We start from the raw sequence: 19,738 nt of genomic DNA, 5'->3' as shown, positions 1-19,738 counted from the left end.
ATACATCATGGATTGCTGCTGACCAAAGATCGCTTATTTTGCTCCAGCTTTCTCTCTCTAAAGAAGCCATGACAATACTTCTTATGTTGTATGGACTGCCATTGAAGCTACCTATCGGCATGATTCTCTTGAGCGAACCCACATTCTTAAGGATTCTCTTTGCCATCTTAAGAAATGTACATCCACTGTCACTAAGTATTCTTGTAAATTCAAGAATAAATGTTATTAACTAGCAGCTATTGGTCACCCTCTTGATCAAGATCACAAGTCTCACTGGTTTCTTTGTGGGCATGGCTAATCTTTTGAAACTTTTTCCACTACTCAACGACTGAGCACTCCATGTACCAGTTTTCGTGATCTTGTCTCTCAAGTAGAGAGTCATAAGATATTCCTCAAAGCTGTCAGTGAATTTACTCTTGCTCTGGTGGCTTTCAACACCACCTTCTGTAACGTCCCAAAAATACGAAGTAAAATCTTTTATTTTTAAGTCAACAAAAACCATCAATCATTTATTTAAAAAACAATCAAAGTGTGACAATGTAGAAAATAGTTATCAGAGTACAAATCAAAATCATAGAATGCAGAACACTGGTGGATGTTGTGCGATCATGCTGGGTCATTCCCCATCGAACCAAAGGTATCTGAAACCATAAACATAAGTTATAAGCACAAAGCTTAGTGAGTTCCTCAAAATAGAACATACCATACATACATCGTGTAACGCTTGGTTTAGGCACAAGCTTATTCTTCAAATTGGTTGTATTTTCCTTTGGGACTCGACGAGTTGGAAGCTCCAACTTGGCGTGTCGAGAGGGCTTTGGCCGTGACTATTAATAAACCAACTCGGCGAGTTGTGGTGCTTCAGCTCGACGAGTTGGCGGATGGGAAGGAAACCCTAATTTTCAGGGTGTTGCACCCTATTTAAAGGCCTTAAGTCCCTTGGTTGGCCTCCTTACCAGCCTCATCTGTCCAGAAAACCCTAATAGCTATGCTGACCGACGTCGATCAAATCTTGAGTTCCAAGTGGTTGATTTTGTGTTGCTAAAAGTGTCACCTTGGAAGGATGTCATCCGATTTGGGAAGAGGGGCAAGTTGGGGCCCCGATTCATTGGACCATTCAAGATTTCTGCCTAAGTTGGTAGAGTTGCTTATTGGTTGGATCTTCCAGTCGATCTCAGTCAGATCCATAACAATTTCCATGTGTCTCAGCTCCGGAAGTGTGTATCAGATAAATCTGCAGTTGTTTCATTGGATGACATTTAGGTGGATGAGAGCCTGAATTATATTGAGAACCCCATTACAGTTCTGGATAGAAAGACTAAGGCTCTTCGTAACAAAGAGGTGAAGCTGGTGAAGGTGCAATGGCAACACCGAAGAGGCTCCGAATGGACCTGAGAGCCGGAGGACGAGATGAGAAACCATTATCCTGATCTTTTTGCATCGCCAGGCTTCGAGGAGGAAGTCTAGTTCAAGTGGGGGAGGATTTGTAACGCTTGGTTTAGGTATGAGATTATTCTTCAAATTGGTTGTATTTTCCTTTGGGACTTAGTGAGTTGGAAGCTCAAACTTTGCATGTCGAGAGGGCTTTGGCCGCAACAATTAATGAACCAAATCGGTGACTCGAGGTACTTCTGTTGGATAAGGTGTCTAAGTCCATAACTATTTCTGGTATGTACTTGACCCGACCCGGCATGGTCCATTTGGGTTGCATGGCACCATGCAATTGGATAAACTAAATGAGAGAAATAACGTTTGGAGATTATTAATATATTATAAGTTCTAATATATTAATAATATTATTTGATTAGTTTGATCAAGAATTAAATTAGAATTAATTAAGTGATCAAAAGATAACTAATTAAATATATGGGTTGATTAAGTAAATCATCCATATCTTGTATAGTGGGCTAAAAGGCTCCATGGATCATCAAGTTGGGTTCCACCCATAGGATGCTCCATGGATGCTCCATGGGAGTTACAAACCCATGGGTCATGGAAATGAAGAGTCATGACACATTAGGGTTTAACCCTAGATGTGTCAACACTATATAAGTAATATGATCTCCTCCCAAATCGGTTACACTAAGGAATAAAGGGGGCTTGGCCGATTTTGAAGAGTGTGTATTCTCTCATAAGTTCTTCCAAGAGCATTTGGTGTTGTGTGAAGCATTTGAGGCATCACCACTTGAGGTGCTAGGCTCACAAGGTTTCAAGGAACACAAGCAACAACAAGGTAAGTTATTCTATCTATACTTTATGTTAAAATTGTTCCCCATGTATGCTAGATAGGATATAACCTTGGAATTCAACTTTGCATGACAAATTAGACAAACATAGATCCAAGGTTATTAGGGTTGCATGTACACTTAGGAAGTGTTAGAATGCTCAAAACCCATCAGTGGTATCAGAGCCTAGGCTTGTTTGTTCTTATTTGTGCCTAAAAGTTGAAAACAGGATCGAAAATTTGCTGTCTGCGATCGGACTCGTCGAGTCCATAGGGGGGAATCGTCGAGTCCATGAGTATCTTCAACCAACTCGGCGAGTCATGTTCATGCACTCGGCGAGTAGGGTCGAATGAGTGCAGAATTTCGATTCAGTTGCTGGAAAATGAATTAGAAACATTACCCTAAACTGTTTTAGTAAATATAAACTTGTTTTTGGTGGTGTAATGTTTTGCTAATTCATTTACAACAACTAGTTATCAAAATTACAAAGTTTTATGTAATTTTTGATTATGTTCATATTCATGTTCTTGTTCTTATGATGTTTTAGATGATCATAGGAATTATTTGTAACCTATTTGGTAGTTTAATTCTTGATCATAATGTGTTTTAATGGAGTCCATAACTTATCCTTAAGTTATGGAAAACCAAGAGTCACACTTGAGTTAAAACCATTAAGAAAACACAAGAGTTATAAAAATGAAGAGTCTTCATTTTATGACTCTATTAAACTCATAAGTTACAAGAAATGAAAAGTTTTGAAAGTTACAAAACTTGCCCTCAAGTTTTGGAACAAGTAAAGTTAAGTTAAAACTTTAGTTCCAACCCCTAGAATTTTAAAAAGTTAAAATTCAACCCTTATACTTATATTATGATGATTTAATAATTATATATATATGTATAAGAACAAGTCGTCTTACCGCTAGTACGCCTCATTCACGAAGCCGGTCTATAAGGTGGGTATAAGGTTGTTGCCTATAAAATGGTGACTTAATGGGTGTATATTCTCACCCACCGCTTGCTTGACTGGTGGAGGGTCGTTAGCCGAACGGGTAAGACAAGGACTTATAAATTCTCATTCAAAGTATGATGAATATATAAAGTAACTAAATGTTTATTAAATTCCCAATCTTAGTTACTTTAGGAAAAATGTGAATAAGGTGCTAATCCATGAAATTACACTTTACACTTTGTCTGAGTCGTTGGTGGAGCGTGTGTGGTTAACCGGCACACTAACTTTCACTTAACAAGGTAGGTAAAGGGTGACTTAAGGTTTATTATAGTATCGGTGGAGCGTGTGTGGTTTACCGGCACATCGATTGAGTGATAAACTTTAAGGGTACCAAGTGATTTGCATGGTTACTTCACACCTCGTTTTGTGATCCTCGGCATCCCAGTCACAAAACCTGGAGGGCACTCCCGAGATTGAAACATGCCTTTGAAAAGTTCATTGGATCTCAAAGAATCTAGGAATTTCTAAAACCAATAAAAAACTAAATATTTAATATTTCGGTTTGCGTGGTGGAAATTGGTGAATCGTCATTCACCTACCTTTCAAATATGGTATAGCTTAGATTACGGCATACCTCTTCTAAGTTATATTATATTGTGATTGGATCCTAGCCTTAATATTACATTTGGGTGTTTTATTAAGGACTCTCTTAAATCTAAACTAAACTTGTTCTTCTTTTCAGATGTCTTCAACTAATGCTTCTGGCTCGAATCCTAATGGCTCCTTTACTCTTATGAGTCTGTGTGGGAAAGTCACCTTTGATGGATCCAACTTCAATAAGTGGATCAGAAACATCAGGATGATTACCCGCTACGAGGACAAAGAATATGTCCTTGACAAGGAGCTTAAGGAAATTGACGAGTCCACTGCAACTCCCCAGGAGATCGCTGACTTTCATACTCATGAAAGAGATGCAACCAAGGTGGCTTGCATCATGTTAGCCACCATGACAGCTGAACTCCAAAAGTCTTATGAAGACTTCTACCCTTATGAAATGCACCAAGATTTGATGGAAAGATACCATCAAAGTGCACGACAAGAGAGGTACGAAGTCATTTGCTCCATGATAACGACCATGATGAAGGACGGAGAGTCCGTCACGAGCCACATGCAGAAAATGCAAAGGTATGTGGATCGGTTGCTGAAGCTCAATGTGAACTTCCCTGAGGAGCTTGCAATAGATATCATTTTGCACTCCTTACCATCGTGCTATGATCAATTCCGCATGACATATCACATGAACAAGGAAGAGGTCACCCTCAGCAAACTTCAGGGACTTCTCAAGACCGCAGAAACAGGTCTTAAGGGGAAGTCAGTCGCTATCACTCCTACTCCAGAAACAACTCCGGTCTTGGCAATCGGGAAGAGTCGGGGGAGGAAGAGAAAGAGATCTTCAAAGGGTACCAAGGCTCGGACCCTTGATGGCTCTTCTTCAAGTGGAACCAAGAAAGGTTTCATTACTCCTTCTTCTGACCCAAAAGAGGCTGAATGCTTCTATTGTCACGAAAAAGCTCATTGGAAGCGGAACTGCCCAAAGTACCAGCAAGATGTAAAGGATGGGAAAGTCAAACCCAACCATGCAGGTATTTACACTATCATTTCTAATAACTCACCCCATTCGAAATCTTGGGTCCTTGATACAGGTTGCGGAATTCATATTTGTTGTGACTTGCAGGGACTAGGAAGAAGTGAGAATGTGGAGCAAGGAAGAATAAACTTAATCATGGGGAATAGGAAAGTTACACCTGTCACCAAGATTGGAGTTTATACTTTATCGCTAAGTAGTGGGTTAAATTTAGATTTGAATAAATGTTGTTATTCGCCAGAAATGGCAAGAAATATTATTTCCTTTCATGCATTGTACAAACAAGGTTTCACCTTTTCGTTTGATAATGAAGTTGGTTCGATTAATGCTTTCTTTAATAATGTACTTTATTTTAAAGCATTACCTTGTGATGGTGTGTATGAAGCTGTATCTATTGTAGATAACTTAGGAAATAATGTTTTGTGTATTGATTCTAATAATAATAACTTGGATAAAGCATCATTATGGCATTGTCGTCTTGGACATATAAGCAAGAAACGCATAGGCCAACTCCAAAAGGATGGAGTCTTGGAGTCGTTTGACCTAAAGTCAAATGATAGTTGCGAATCATGCTTACTTGGAAAAATGACAAAGTCACCCTTCACAGGCTCATGTGAAAGGGGTGAAGGTTTGTTGGACCTTATACACACGGATGTGTGTGGACCATTCAAACATGCCACTAGAGATGCTAATCGTTATTATTTGACTTTTACCGATGATTACAGTAGATATGGATATGTCTACTTAATCAAGCATAAGTCAGAGACTTTCGAGAAGTTTAAGGAATTTAAACAGGAAGTCGAGAATCAATTGGGCAGGAACATTAAGATGCTTCGATCCGATCGAGGTGGTGAGTATCTTAGTTCAGAGTTCCTCGACTATCTAAAGGAATGTGGGATTGTCTCACAATTGACACCTCCCAGGACACCGCAATTGAATGGTGTGGTTGAGAGGCGTAATCGAACCTTGTTGGACATGGTTCGTTCCATGATGAGTCGAGCTTCGCTACCAATCTCATTCTGGGGGTATGCCTTAGAGACTGCCGCCCATATCCTCAATCTAGTCCCTACAAAGAAAGTTGCCAAAACTCCTCACGAGATGTGGACTGGTAAAGTACCTAAACTAGACCACATCAAGATTTGGGGCTGCGAGGCTTTCGTGAGACGCGAGACTCATGATAAGCTCGAACCCCGAAGCGAGAGGTGTATTTTCATCGGCTACCCACAGCATTCCTTTGGTTACCTCTTCTACAGACCTAGTGACAATGTGGTCTTTGTAGCAAGAAGAGGAGTCTTTCGAGAGAGAGAGTTTATAAGCCAAGGAGACAGTGGGAGGCAAGTTGATCTTGAAGAAATTCAAGAGTCAAGTGGTGAAGGAACTTCAAACTCTAGCCCTCAACTTGAGGAGGAAACTCCTGTTGAGCCAATTGACGAATCTGTACCTCTGAGGCGTTCCACGAGAGTTAGGAGTGCACCTGAGCATTACTATGGATTCCATATTAACTGCAGAAGGTGAGACACTTATTAGTGATGAGACACTAGTAAGTCAAGATGACCCTAACAGCTACGAGGAAGCCATGGCAGGCCCCGAGTCTGCTAAATAGAAAGAGGCTATGGATAGCGAGATACAATCCATGTATGACAATCAAGTTTGGAACTTGGTTGAGAATGTACCAGGTCGAAAGACTGTAGGGTGCAAATGGGTCTTCAAAAAGAAGACCGACATGGATGGTAAAGTACACACTTATAAGGCTAGGCTGGTTGCAAAGGGCTTCTCTCAAATTCCTGGAGTGGACTATGATGAGACCTTTTCTCCGGTAGCCAAGATTAAGTCTATTCGGGTTCTGTTAGCTATAGCCGCATTTCATGACTATGAAATTTGGCAAATGGATGTCAAAACCGCTTTCCTTAATGGAAAGTTGGCTGAAGATGTTTACATGAGTCAGCCAGAGGGTTTTGTCAGTAACGAGTACCCTAATAGAGTGTGTAAGCTTGAGAAATCCATTTATGGATTAAAGCAAGCACCTCGCAGATGGAATCTTTGCTTTGATGAAAAGGTCAAGGAATTTGGCTTTTCTAGGAGTGAAGATGAATCTTGTGTATATGTCAAGGCTAGTGGGAGTATAGTTAGCTTTTTGGTATTGTATGTGGATGACATACTACTCATAGGAAACGACATTCCAACCTTGCAGCAAGTAAAGTCCTGGCTTGGAAAGTGTTTCGCTATGAAGGACCTTGGTGAAGCTGCCTATATTTTGGGGATAAGGATCTTGAGAGATCGGAGTAAAAGATTAATTGGACTTAGTCAAAGTACCTACTTGGAGAAGATTCTGAAGAGATTCAGAATGCAAAACTCCAAGAAAGGAGAGTTGCCCATCCAGAGTAGCACCAAGCTGAGTAAGACACAAAGCCCTAGTACTGAGGCTGAGATAGCAGAAATGAGTCGATTACCTTATGCTTCGGCTGTAGGTTCGATCATGTATGCTATGACGTGTACTCGACCTGATGTAGCCTTTGCCTTGAGCATGGTTAGCAGGTTTCAGGGGAACCCTGGCAAGGCACACTGGATTGCGGTAAAGAATATTCTCAAGTACCTGCGAAGGACTAAGGACTGGGTCCTTACCCTCGGTGGGAGTGATGACTTGAGAGTTGTAGGGTATAGTGATGCTAGCTTCCAGACTGATAGGGATAACTTCCGCTCTCAGTCGGGCTGGGTCTTTACCCTAAATGGAGGAGCAATTTCTTGGAAGAGTTCCAAGCAAGAGACAGTGGCAGATTCTACTTGTGAATCAGAGTATATTGCAGCTAGCGAAGCGGCAAAGGAGGCGTTATGGCTGAGGAACTTCATTGGAGACCTTGGAGTTGTACCAGCTATTAAAGAGCCGATGGAAATTTTCTGTGATAGTGAAAGTGCTGTTGCCTTAGCCAAGGAACCAAGGGATCACGGGAGATCCAGACACATCGACAGAAAATACCATTTCATCAGACATCGGATCGAAGAAGGACTCCTCGTGGCAAAGAGGGTATCATCAGATGAGAATCCGGCAGATCCCCTCACGAAGGGACTGACTCGGGTTAAGCATCTCCAGCATGCTCGGAGCATAGGGCTGAAGGATGATATTAGATTTAGTAGTTAGATAATCTCGAAATTTGTAAAGTGTAATTGACATTTGATGATGAATAAAAGTGTTTTATTTATGAGTAAAGTGTTGCTATCTCTTGTCGATCGTTTACTATATTTCTTTTGCATGTTTTGACTTCCAGAATAATTTTGTTTGGTATAACATATTATTCAAACCTCCACAGTCGGTCATATGTCGGAAGTAGGTATGAATCAAGACTGTCATGTTTGGTTGTAGAGGTCTGGGACAAGGCTACGACAATCATGAGTGCTCATAAGTTCTGAGCATTGGACTCAACCCACGCTCACTGGAATCACTTCATGGAATTCTATCTCGAGTGATCGTGAGACGGTAATATCATATGAGTCTTTAAACCTAGAGATATGATTTGTTACTTACGAGTTGGTTATGCATTAATTGTACGAAAAACGCATTGGTAACTCGATGTTATAAAATCGTGCTCTTATGTGTAATTCAATGAGTAGTAGAACAAACATATGAGTCGAAGTTTATCTGTTCCTTCTTGGATTAGAAGCTGATATCTGGGCCCCTCGATGATTTTGTTTTGACCTATGTACCGGGCCCGGTCAGAACTAGATTGATGTGTTCAATAAAGTTCTTTGTCAAACAAATCGGAAATCGGGAAACAAATGTTGGACAATAAGTAAGACATTGTTCCATGTATTTGTCCGACTGATATCTAGAACAGAGGATTATATGATCACTTATCTTAAATGGCGTACCATCGTCTTCTCAAGTTTCGAGAAACCTTGTAAAGAGCTACGATTGCCGATCGGTTCCTGAAGTCATACTTGCAGTAATAGTTACTAGACTTATCCAAGTGGGAGACTGTTGGATAAGGTGTCTAAGTCCATAACTATTTCTGGTATGTACTTGACCCGACCCGGCATGGTCCATTTGGGTTGCATGGCACCATGCAATTGGATAAACTAAATGAGAGAAATAACGTTTGGAGATTATTAATATATTATAAGTTCTAATATATTAATAATATTATTTGATTAGTTTGATCAAGAATTAAATTAGAATTAATTAAGTGATCAAAAGATAACTAATTAAATATATGGGTTGATTAAGTAAATCATCCATATCTTGTATAGTGGGCTAAAAGGCTCCATGGATCATCAAGTTGGGTTCCACCCATAGGATGCTCCATGGATGCTCCATGGGAGTTACAAACCCATGGGTCATGGAAATGAAGAGTCATGACACATTAGGGTTTAACCCTAGATGTGTCAACACTATATAAGTAATATGATCTCCTCCCAAATCGGTTACACTAAGGAATAAAGGGGGCTTGGCCGATTTTGAAGAGTGTGTATTCTCTCATAAGTTCTTCCAAGAGCATTTGGTGTTGTGTGAAGCATTTGAGGCATCACCACTTGAGGTGCTAGGCTCACAAGGTTTCAAGGAACACAAGCAACAACAAGGTAAGTTATTCTATCTATACTTTATGTTAAAATTGTTCCCCATGTATGCTAGATAGGATATAACCTTGGAATTCAACTTTGCATGACAAATTAGACAAACATAGATCCAAGGTTATTAGGGTTGCATGTACACTTAGGAAGTGTTAGAATGCTCAAAACCCATCAACTTCAACTCGGCGAGTTGGCGGTTGGGAAGGAAACCATAATTTTTAGGGTGTTGCACCTTATTTAAAGACCTTAAGTCCCCTGGCTGGCCTCCTTACCAGCCTCCTATGTCCAGAAAACCCTAATAGCATGCATCATCTTATTTTGTGAGTGTGTGAGCTTGTAGAGGGTCTTGAGTGTTGATCTTTTGTGCTCTTTTGAAGAAGCTTTGAAGTTGGAGGTGTAAAGCTTGGAGGGAAGACTTAGATCCAGTATCTCCCCACTTGTTGCAGTCGTTTGGAGGTATCAACTTTATACCTTGCTTTGTTATCGTTTAGATCTCTTTGTTTTAAGGTTTTATCTTGATTTTGGGCTCATGGGTGGATTGTCCAAGAAGTTGTGTGTTCCAGGGATTGTCACGTTAGATCTGACCATTTTATGGCCCCTTTTGACTTAAAGTTGCAAGCTTTACTAAGTTCTAGGTCTCATTCATGCAATAAGTTCCTTTTTAGCCAATCTTGAGCCCTAGGGTTTCTTTTTAGCATGCCTGGACGTAAAGTTGGAAACTTTACATGATTTTCCAGCCTTTGGATGCCAAATTTGTATTCTGGGACTAGGTTTTGAGAGTTTAAGGGCTTAATGGGTCAAGCCTCACTCTAATGAGTCTAGGGTTTGGGTTTGACTCACTTTGAATGGTTCCTAAGGGTAAAGTTGGAAACTTTACCCTTCTATACATCATTTCGGAGGAGATCTGAGATTTTGAGTTCTTAGATTCGAGGGAAACAACTTAATGCATTAAGCTGTTGGATTTCTGGCTAACTCAGCGAGTTCATTTGTGAACTCGGCGAGTTGATGAGAGTTTTCCTGATCAGTGCAGTTAATGGAGAAACTCGACGAGTTGAAGGACAAATCAGTGAGTTGGGTCAACTCGGACTGTTGACTTTGACCTTTGACTTTAGTCTTTGAACAAGTTTGACTTATAAGGGGTTTTAGGGCATTTTGAGTTGTACTTAAGGAATTGTTTCTGTTTCGGGGTTGAGTAGAGCTGATATTCGGAGCCGGGACCTAGTCAGCCATCGTTCAGTATTCAAGGTGAGTCTTCTCACTACACTCATGGGTCGAAGGCACCAAAGCTGGTTCATTAATTGTTATGTGATGATTTGTTTTGGAATATGGAATTGTTTGCTATTGATCTATATGTGGACTTATGTGTAGACCATGGAAGGACCCCATGACATTTGGCAAGACCATGGGAGGAGCCCATGGCCTGGGGATATAAGACCATGGTGGTAGCCCACGACATTCCATTGACGACCATGGAGGGAGTTCATGGAAAAATTATATGTATGTGTGCATCGTATTATGTGATTTTATGTTTTCATGTTTGGGAAAATTCACTAAGCGTGTGCTTACAATTTTATTGGATGTTTCAGGTACTTCTAGTTCTAATGGCACGACATGCATTCTCCAATATTTCCGAATCTAGTTTTTGATACTCTAATCTTTTGAAACACCGTGACTATGTAATGGGATTATTTTGGAAACAATTTTGGTTGATTTTTATATTTATAAGAGTTAAAATTTTTTAAAAAATTTAGGTTGTTACACATTGGTCCCCACCCGATATAGATCTGTTAATAACATATAATAGGCCCCGCCCAAACATATGCAAGAGTCACAAAGACAACTAGCATCCTATAAACATAATCCAGTGGGCCGACATTGGTCCGTTCAACCTGCAAATATTGTGAGGTGACTCACCGCAATCTGAAGATAACCAAATCTCACACACGCTGCTGCTACCAAATCTCCTCCCTCTGAACATAAAACCAACCCTAATTAATAATTAGGGTAATAACCCATAATCAAGGTCCATTTCATTTTCTCTCTCACTAAGGGAAAACATACCGTTTTACGCTTCCAAGGCTAGAACCACCCAACTTGGACCAAAGACCAAAAAAATGACTTATTTCTACTCCTGGGAGTACGTCATGCATACTCCTTCACTACACCATGCTTACTGAGTTCCCATAGAAAACGGGGCCATGCCTCGCTACACATTGCGTACTCAGGGGGTTACGCCCCACATAACCGAGATATTTGCCTAACTCTTCATTAAGCTCTTAATAGCTTAAGACTATACGTACAACACTCATATCTACCTCTAATGGAAGTCTAAAGTCATAAAGTTCCCGACTTTATGACTTTTCATGGCTTAATGGAGTCCAAAACCAAACCCTAGATCCTTAACATCTTCTAATGACTCCAAACCCTTGCATGGGTGAAAAACAACCATCAAGATTCCATTTTTATGACTTAAAATCCTCAGAAATGACAAGATATGACAATTACAAGCTTTGGAGTAGCTATTACTCACAAGAACCAAAACCATGAAACTAAAAGCATGTAAAACTATAAGCTAACCTAGATCTACACCAAGGAATCATAAATATTCAAGCTTTATACCTTCTAAGGCTAGCAAATGGGATGGAAGTTATGGATCTTCAAGCTCCAAACTCCTTAATGCTTCTATAGTGAATTCCTTCTTCATAAAACACAAAAAATCGCACTCAAAATGCTCAAGATCTTCACAAAGTAGCTAGGGTTTTGAAATAACTGCTTTGGGGAAAGTTAAGGTTGAACATGAAGAGACCTCAATGGACTTAAGGTGCTTAAATAGGGTCTCAACCCTAAAATTTAGGGTTTTGGGATAAGCTTGAGTACACCATGTGTACATATCATGTACGACCCATGTATTGCATGAAGTCTGCGTTACATTTAATGAATTACGCCCAACATACACATAGTGTACGTCCCACATAAGGACCAAAATTGCAAGATTTTAATAGTTTGAGTCAAGAATGGAAAATACTTGGAAAACGGATGTTACAGCTGTCCCCCACATGAATCAGACTTCATCCTTGAAGTCCGCCTCTACAAATAACTTTGGGTAATGCTCGCTCATCTCCTCCTCAGGCTCCCACGTCCACCCTAAGCCTTTCTGATGCTGCCATTACACCTTCACCAAGTTCACTGCCTTGTTTCTCAGGGTCTTTGTCTTCCTATCGAGGATCACAACTGGTCTCTCTATATTGTTTAGGCGCTCGTCCACCTGAATATCCTCCAATGGCACCACTGCGGAATTATCAACCAGACACTTTGCAACTGAGAGACGTGAAAAGTGTTGTTAATCCAAATAAGCTCCTCGGGTAGCTATAAATGGTACGCAATCCTGCCCACCTGAGCAATAACCCTAAAAGGACTAATATATTTGGGGCCCAACTTGCCCCGCTTCCTGAACTGGATGACACCTTTTCAAGGTGACACCTTCAGGAGTACCATATCTCCGACCTGAAACTCCAAATCCGATCGAAACCTATTAGCATAACTATTATGCCAACTCTGTGCATCTCTTGTGCACCTGCTGAATCAACTCGGTAGTCCGGAGCACCACCTCTGTGCTACCCATGAATAGATGACCGACGTCGCCCCAAAAAATAGGGGCCCAACACTTCCCCCCATAGAGCATCTCAAAAGGAGGTTGATCAATACTCACGTAGTAGCTATTGTTGTAAGAAAACTCATTCAATGGGAGATCCGTATGCTAGCTACCGCCAAAATTCATCACATATACCCGAAGCATATCCTCCAAACTCTAGATAGTCCGTTCACTTTGTCCATCAATTTGCAGATGAAAAGTCATGATGAAGTGCAGTCAAGTACCCAAATCGTTGTGGAATCTCTTCATAAACCTGGAAATAAAGTGTACATCCCGATCTGAAATCACTGATACCGGAATTCCATGTCATGCCACAACTTCCGAGATATAGACATTTGCCAATTTCTCTGCAGAGATGCTCTCTTGAATAGGAATAAAATGCACACTCTTGGTCAACGATCCACAAGGACTCAAATTGAATCCACCCCTCGCGCTACCCACGGTAGCTTCGTGATGAAATCCATCGTGATCTCTTCCTATTTCTAGACGAGAACACCCAACGACTCCATCTTGTTGTGAGGTGGCTGATGCTCGACCTTGACTTTCCTGCACTTCAAACACTTCTTCACATACCAAGCCACACCCTGCTCCATGTAGGGACACCAACAATCAAGTTAGAGGTCTCTATACATCTTGGTCTTGCCCGGATGAATTGAAAACTTCAACTTATGGGTCTCATCCATCAGAATCTGACGAGTGCCTCCCAAATATGGAACCCAAACTCTATGATGTAGGGTTAACAATCCCTGACTATTATAATCAAAATAGGGCACCTGAGCCACTATGCACTCGCTCTTGTGATTCTCCTCTTTCATAGCCACAATATGAGCCCCAAGAATTTGCTCTAAGAGCAGAGCAATCACTATCATCCTCAAACACAAATCCTAGATAGGAGTACCAGCCGTCTTCCAGCTAAGAGCATCGACCACCATGTTGGCCTTTCCAAGGTGATAAGGGATCTCACAATCGTAATAATTCACCATGTTGAACCACCTATACTGCCTCATATTTAGATTTAGCTGGTCCATCAAGTACCTCAAACTCTTGTAATCCGTGTAGATGATACAATGAACCCAATACAAGTAATGACGCCAAATATTGAGTGCAAAGACCACAACCCCTAGCTTTTAAATCATGCATGGGATAATTCACCTCATGAGATTTCAACTGCCTTGAGGCATAGGAAATCACATGACCCTTCTACATTAACATCACACCCAATACTGTAATTGACGCATCATAATATACCATAAAATCATCCACACCCTACGGTAAAGTCAAAATCGATGCCTCACATAAATTCTGCCTTAAAGTCTCAAACATCACTTGCTGCTCAGGCCCCGAACGGAAAGTAACCAACTTCTTCGTCAACTTGGTCAACGGAACTACAATCTTGGAGAAGTTTTCAATGAACCTGTGGTAGTAACCTGCTAAGCCAAGGAAACTCCGAACCTCAGATGGAGACCTCAAAACCTCTCACAACATCACATCTTCGATCTTGGCCGGATCAACCAATATACCCTTCTAATTGACGAGATGTCCCAAGAACTACACCTGGTGTAACCAGAACTCACACATGGAGAATTTGGCATAAAGCCTCTCCCTTCTCAAAGTCTCTAAAACCTCTAGAAAGTGATCCTCATGTCGCTCCTTGGTCTTAGAATAGACCAAAATATCGTCAATGAAAATGATCACTGATGTGACATCCCCATTTTCACGGCCAGAAAAGACCGATATTATTTATGCTTTGTTTGAAAATCAGAGTAACATTTTAAATAAAAGAGTTGCGGAATTTGTTCCCAGTAAAACATGATAAATACGTTATCAAAGCATTTCCGAAGAAAAGTATTTTTACTCATTTTAAAACATTTGGGATGTCATCGTTAATACAGTAACATAAGCATAAACAGAACTTACATTCATTATCACTAGTGATTTATATCTCCTTAATCTCTCGGTGTAATGTGACTTCATATCGACACCTGTGATATAAATAAATTGAGTGGGTCAGGTTGGGAAACCTGGTGAGTACATAGTGTTTTCAACCCACAATAATACAATTATTATGTTTAAACATTAAACAATCAACCAAATTACCCATCCCCATTATCTTCTTAAGGATTTAACCTAAGAATCAGCTAGTCCTCGTTCATTCATTCCTAAGGATCATCCTAAGGAAACGACACAAAGTCCATCGTTGCCAATGACACAGTTGTCAAGCACAATTGCTAATATTATCACTTAGGCGCAGCTGCCAGAATTGTGACATTCTCTATGAGGCGCTTCTGCCGGTATTGTCCTTTAAACGCTACTGTCATGGTTATAATGTTCTCTATTAGGCAAAACTGCCGATACTATCCTTAGCTGCTAGGATGTTTATCGTAGATCTAAAACATCTACAGATTTTGGCGCAGCTGCCAGTGCTCATCTATAGGGTACTAGGTCCATTGTTGCCAGTGTTCACCTATAGGGCACCGGGTCCATACTATTAATGCTTCTCTATTTCAGCCTTCATCCCTTATCATTCATCTACCCATGATTTACCCAACATATTTCATAGATATAAGATACATATACAGTTTAAATCATTTAAAACATGTCTAAAATCGTTCATCCAGCATAGATAGCAAGTATACAGATAATATGCACACATAGCATGTAATTTATACAAAATACTTCGTATCTATGTGTAAGATAAAAGTAACTACGCCCTCACCTGTTAGGGTGGTGACTCGGTACTCGGACATCGCTTCGTTATCTCAAAACAATTTTCCCTTGACAAAACCTAGTATCAATACCACTAGGGTTTAGTCTAACGTTAATCGCGACTAATTAATAGTCTAGCTATTATTACTATTATATAAGTGTTAAACGTTACTTATATAACCCATAATAATAGCCCAAATACTTATTATTGATGGGTTTTAAGCATTCTAACACTCCTAAGTGTACATGCAACCCTAGAAAACCTTGGATCTATGTTTGTCTAAAATACATGCAAAATATGATTTCCAAGGTTCATAATCCTATCTAGCATACATGGGGAAGTTTTAATCTAAAAGATGGCTAGAATTACATACCTTGTAGTTGATTTGATTCCTTGAAAACCTTGAGAGCCTTGCACCCCAAGTGTGATGCCTCAAATGCTTCACACAACACCAAATGCTTTGGAATAACTTTAGAGTATGTATAACACTTGTATAAATCGGCTTGCCCTCTCTTGTTCTTAGTGTAGCCGATTTTGGTGAGTATTATGTTCCTTATATAGTGTGTCACATCTAGGGTTACACCATGTAAACCCTAATGTGACATGACTCTTCATTTCCACGACCCATGGGTTTGTAACTCCCATGGAGCATCCTATGGGTTTCACCCAACTTGATAATCCATGGAGCCTTTAGCCCACTATATAAGTTATGGATGATTTACATAATCAACCCATATATCTAATTAGTTATCTTTTGATCACTTAATTAATTCCAAATTAATTCTTGATCAATACTAATTAAATAATACTATTAATATATTAGATCTTATAATATATTAATAAACCACAAGTGTTATTTCTCTCAATTAGTCTATCCAAATGCATGATGCCATGCAACCCAAATTGACCATGCCGAGTCGGGTCAAGTACATACCAAATATAGTTATGGACTTAGACACCTTATCCAATAGTCTCCCACTTGGATAAGTCTAATAACTATATCTGTAAGTATGACTTTAGGAACCGATCAGCAATCGTAGCTCTTTCAAGGTCTCTCAAAACTGAGAAGATGATGATACGCCATTTAGATAAGTGATCATATAATCCTCTGTTCTAGATATCATCCGGACAAATACATGGAACAATGTCTTACTTATTGTCCAGCAGTTTGTTTCCCGATTTCCGATTTTTTTGACAAAGAACTTAATTGAACACATCAACTTAGTTCTGACCGGGCCCAGTACATAGGTTAAAAAAAATCATCGAGGGGCCTAGATATCGCTTCTAATCCAAGAAGGAATAGATAAAATTCGACTCATATGCTTATTCTACTACTTGTTGAATCACACACAAAAGTACGATTTATAACATCGAGTTACCAATGCGGTTTCGTACGATCAATGCATAACCAACTCATAGGCAACAAGTCATATCTCTAGGTTTGAAGACTTATATGATATTACCGTCTCATGATCACTCGAGATAAATTTGATGAAGTGATACCAGTGAGCGTGGGTTGAATCCAATGCTCAGAACTTATGAGCACTCATGAATGTTGTAGCCATGTCCAACAACTTAGACCTCTACAACCAACTCATGACAGTCTTGATTCATACCTACTTCCAACATATGACCGACTGTGGAGAATTCGAATAATATGATATACCAAACATAATTATTCTGGAAGTCAAAACATGCAAAAGAAATATAGTAAACGATTGACAAAAGATAGCAACACTTTACTCATAAATAAACACAACTTTTATTCATCATCAAATGTCAATTACACTTTACAAATTTCCAAATTATCTAACTACAAAAACTAATATCATCCTTCAGCCCTATGCTCCGAGCATGTTGGAGATGCTTAACCCGAGTCAGTCCCTTCGTGAGGGGATCTGCTGGGTTCTCATCCGATGATACCCTCTTTTCCACGAGGAGTCCTTCTTCTATTCGATGTCTGATGAAATGGTATTTTCTGTCGATGTTTCTGGATCTCCCGTGATCCCTTGGTTCCTTGGCTAAGGCAACTGCACTTTCACTATCACAGAAAATTTCCATTGGCTCTTTTATAGCTGGTACAACTCCAAGGTCTCAAATGAAGTTCTTCAACCATATCGCTTCCTTTGCTACCTCGCTTGCTGCTATATACTCTGATTCGTAAGTTGAATCAGCCACTGTCTCTTGCTTGGAACTCTTCCAAGTAATTGCTCCTCCATTTAAGGTAAAGACACAACCTGACTGAGAGTGGAAATTATCCCTATCAGTCTGAAAGATAACATCACTATACTCTACAACTCTCAAGTTATCACTCCCACCGAGGGTAAGGTCCTAGTCCTTAGTCCTCCGCATGTACTTGAGGATATTATTTACCGCAGTCCATTGAGCCTTGCCAGGGTTCCCCTTATATCTGCTGACCATGCTCAATGCAAAGGCTACATCAGGACGAGTGCAGGTCATAGCATACATGATCGAGCCTATTGCAGAAGCATAAGGTACTCAACTCATTTATGCTATCTCAGCCTCAGTACTCGGGCTCTGAGTTTTACTCAGTCTAGCATTACACTGGATAGGTAACGCTCCTTTCTTGGAGTCCTGCATTCTGAACGTCTTCAGCACCTTGTCCAAGTAGGTACTCTGACTAAGTCCAATTAGTCTTTTACTCCGGTCTCTCAGAATCCTTATCCCCAGATATAGGCAACTTCTCCTAGGTCTTTCATAGAGAAACACTTCCCAAGCCAGGACTTCACTTCCTACAGAGTTGGGATGTTATTTCCTATGAGTAGTATGTCATCCACATACAGTACCAAAAAGTTGACTATACTCCCACTAGCCTTGACTTAGACATAAGATTCATCTTCACTCCTTGAAAAGCCAAATTCTTTGACTTTCTCATCAAAGCAAAGATTCCATCTGCGAGGTGCCTGTTTCAATCCATAAATGGATTTCTCAAGCTTACACACTCTATTAGGGTATTATGTACTGACAAAAGCCTCTGGCTGACACATGTAAACATCTTCAGCCAAACTTCCACTAAGGAAGACGATTTTGACATCCATTTGCCATATTTCATAATCATGAAATGCAGCGATGGCTAACAGAACCCTAATGGACTTAATCTTTGCAACTGGTGAAAAAGGTCTCATCATAATCAACTCTCGGAGTTTGAGAAAAGCCCTTTGCAACCAGTCGTGCCTTATATGTGTGTACTAGGGATGAGATTTAGAACCGGAAAACCGGACAGGAACTGGAATCGAAACTGTTAGAACCGGAATATATAGAATCGGTTCCGGTTCCGGGTTTAAAAATTGGATTTATCCGGGTTCTAGGTAATCCGGGTTTGGTTCCATCGGGTCCGAGTAAACCGGGTCTAAAAACCAGAACCAATGTTTGGAACCAGAACCACTTTTAGGGCCGGAACCGGTTTTTGTGAAACGTTTAAAAGATGCATATCTCATTCGTTTCAACTCCGATTGACATGCGGTTTTTTCCAATATGTAGTTTAGAGTTTGTACATGATTTTAGACTATAAATTTTCCATTTTTAGTTTTATATTCATTGACTTACACTCCTACAAAGTTGAGATATCAAAGCTGGAAGTTTTTAGTTTTTTAGTTTTTTTTGTCTTCAGTGAAAGTTTTAAAACATGCATATCTAATTCGTTTCAAGTCAGATTGACATGTGGTTTTTTCCAACATGTAGTTTAGAGTTTGTACATGATTTTAGACTATAAATTTGCCATTTTTAGTTTTATATTCATTGACTTACACTCCCCCAAAGTCGAGATATCAAAGCTGGAAGTTTATAGTTTTTTTGTATTCGGTGAAAGTTTTAAAACATGCATATCTAATTCGTTTGAAGACGGATTGACATGTGGGTTTTTCCAACTTGTAGTTTACAGTTTTTACATGAATTTAGACTATAATTTTTTCATTTTTGGTTTAATATTCAATGATTTACAGTCCTCCGAAGTCGGGATATCAAAACTGAAAATTTT

The sequence above is a fragment of the Lactuca sativa genome, chromosome 2, assembly GCF_002870075.4.
Source record: "Lactuca sativa cultivar Salinas chromosome 2, Lsat_Salinas_v11, whole genome shotgun sequence".
NCBI lineage: Eukaryota > Viridiplantae > Streptophyta > Magnoliopsida > Asterales > Asteraceae > Lactuca > Lactuca sativa.
This window is presented reverse-complemented; position numbering follows the sequence as displayed.